The following is a 2,786-nucleotide window of genomic DNA, read 5'->3' as shown; positions in this document are numbered from 1 at the left end:
ATAAAAAAATTCTTATAGTTAAAACATTTTATTAATATGTTACTCAAAATTAGCATAGACCCATCTTAACTATGGATTTATCGAGAGCCATAATAGAATAACGGAGTGGGTAAATCATGACTCAAGCAAGTAAGAGCATAAATGAATGTTATCTCTAGATGTGCGTCAAACTCCTCCCTCAATCAAGCTCTTAATAATGGGTATTGTATATCCTTCCTTAGTGTTATCAATGGTAAAGCAACCTTTTGTCCAACCAATCCTCCCACCCATGCTTTGGGGTCTAGGACCTGAGCGATTAGCTCCCTTACCTCACAAGCCTGTATCACTCTCCAAGTTCCCATCGACCAACCCAGGACCAATTTCATCAAGCCATTTGTCTTAGCTAGCCCCTCCACCTTTAGTGGCCTTCCATATGCCATCATCCTTCCGTGTTTTTCTTGGTATCACAATCAATTCCCTCTTTATGTCTTTCCTTGTAAACCCTACTATGGGTAGTCTTTTAATCCAAACTCTAAGACTATTCCTTATCAGATTTTCTACCGATCGAGGCCAGGTGTAAAGAATCACCCGTACCTAACTAACTGACGCTCATGTCCCCTCACTGATACCTATCCAAAACTTTTACAATAGATTAAGCCATAGGAAGTGATAGAAAATAGACCCGGTCCAAGTCCGATATTCGAGATTTGTAGTTGATGAAGCTTATGGATAATATCTCGAGGTGCAAATCTTTTCCTCAAAATTTTCACTCAAAAATATATTTGCATTTTGGAAGATTTAATCCTTTTAAACACTTAATAGATAATTCAATCTATATTAACATATATTAAAATAACTAAAAATGAAATAAATATTAAATCTTAATGTAATCATAATATTTTATATATAAAACGCTAATTAAAAATATTGTTAGATGATCCAAAAATACAATTTTATCATAGGTTATAAAATTAGAATAAAATAATTATTAATTTAAGATATTAAATTAATAATTATTATTCTAGAATGTTTAATTATTTAATGGAGACTTTTAGAATTAGCATATTGTTGTAACTAGATATGACTCTCCAAATGTGTCGTATCTTAGGCTCTATTTTAGGAGATTAGTTAGCTAGTTGGTTTGAATAGCATTTATTGTAAATGGACACTTGTTATTTAATAAGTGATCCATAATTAGAGGTAGTTAGGACATGGAGCTTATATATAGCTCATTGCAAGAGTGTTTAAGTTGTTCGGGTGTAAACTCTTGCAAAATCAATTATGTAATTATTTTTTCTGATTAATAAAATTACATGTCTGAGGACACTTCTGCCATTATTGTGGTATCAGAGCTCCAGTAATGCTGCAGTGGATGTGAGGAGGAGATTCCAGCTGTACAAATTTTTGGAAAAATCCATTGAATTGTTCAGTGAATGTTGGGTAAGAAATTTGTCAAATTTGTGTTTAAAAGAGAAGAAATTTTATTATTTTATTGATTTTAGATTTTGAAATCTGAAAATCAATTTTTTGAGTTATAATCAAAATCGTTGGGTCTTGAATTTCTATTATTTTCTGGGCTTCAACTTCTGCCAAACTTCTACCAAACTTCTGCCATTGGGCTACATTGGTCGCCATGTAGCCAAAGCCAGCCTTGCTCTCGGCCATCCCACCTTCCTCCTTATCAGAGATTCCATGGCTTCTGCTAAGCCTGAGAAAACCCAACTTCTGGACTCTTTCAAGACTGCGGGAGCTAACTTAATCGGCGGATCATTAGAGGATCATGCAAGCCTTGTGGAGGCAGTGAAGAAAGTGGATATAGTAATTTCCACAGTAGGAGGAGAACAAATAGCCAATCAGTTCAATATTATCAAGGCTATTAAAGAAATTGGAACCATCAAGAGGTTTCTGCCATCTGAGTTCGGCAATGATGTTGACAACTCCCATGCAGTAGAGCCTGCGAAAAGTGTGTTCGAGCTGAAAGCCAAAGTCCGTCGGGCAATCGAGGCCGAGGGTATTCCTTATACATACGTTTCCAGCAACTGTTTTGCAGGGTATTTCCTTCCAACCCTGGCACAGCCTGGCCTTACGGCTCCTCCAAGGGATAAAGTTGTTATTCTTGGAGATGGAAATGCCAAAGCGGTGTATGTGAATGAGGAAGACATTGGAGTATTCACAATTAAAGCAGTGGACGACCCCAGAACATTGAACAAAACCTTATACTTACGGCTTCCTGCCAATACTCTGTCGTTCAATGAGGTTGTGAGTCTATGGGAGAAGAAGATTGACAAGACTCTGGAGAAGGTCTACATCCCTGACGAGTAGGTCCTGACATTAATCGCAGAAACACCCTTCCCAGGTAATATTGGCATAGAAATCGGTCACTCTATTTTTGTGAAAGGTGATCAAACGAATTTTGAAATTGGGCCTGATGGTGTTGAGGCTAGTCAGTTGTACCCGGATGTAAAATACACCACTGTTGTTGAGTACCTTAGTAAATTTGTGTGAATTATGCGAGGTTGGCTTCAACAAACTGAGATTAGACAGTGGTTTTCAACAGATCGAGATAATATAGCAGTTTCAATAAAAGTTTGTCCTGCTTTTGCCCAGTTATAGGCTATGAAAACTGAGCTTCTTATATGGTTTAGTAAGATCAGAAAACTTCTTGTATGGTTGTGCAAGGTCAGAAGTAGGCACACACAGATCCTTAACATATTTGTGCTCCATAATAAGCAAGCAAATGGCGTTTTGTTTGTTTTCTTTTTGAAAAATAAGGAATATTGTATTGTGTAGAAATATGGTGATTTTTT

The 2,786-nt window shown here is 36.6% G+C and overlaps 1 pseudogene; it reads left to right on the top strand.

Annotated features, from left to right (window-relative positions):
- The first annotated feature begins 1,587 nt into the window (after nt 1-1,587).
- Nucleotides 1,588-2,484, top strand: LOC149151259 (phenylcoumaran benzylic ether reductase PT1 pseudogene; annotated as a pseudogene).
- The last annotated feature ends 302 nt before the right edge of the window (nt 2,485-2,786 follow it).

Source organism: Pinus tabuliformis, chromosome 9 (assembly GCF_031772625.1).
Source record: "Pinus tabuliformis cultivar Carrire ecotype Pingquan chromosome 9, CPIR1, whole genome shotgun sequence".
Classification (NCBI taxonomy): Eukaryota; Viridiplantae; Streptophyta; class Pinopsida; order Pinales; family Pinaceae; genus Pinus; species Pinus tabuliformis.
Note: the sequence above shows the minus strand (reverse complement) of the source record. Positions and strands in the feature narration are given on the sequence as shown.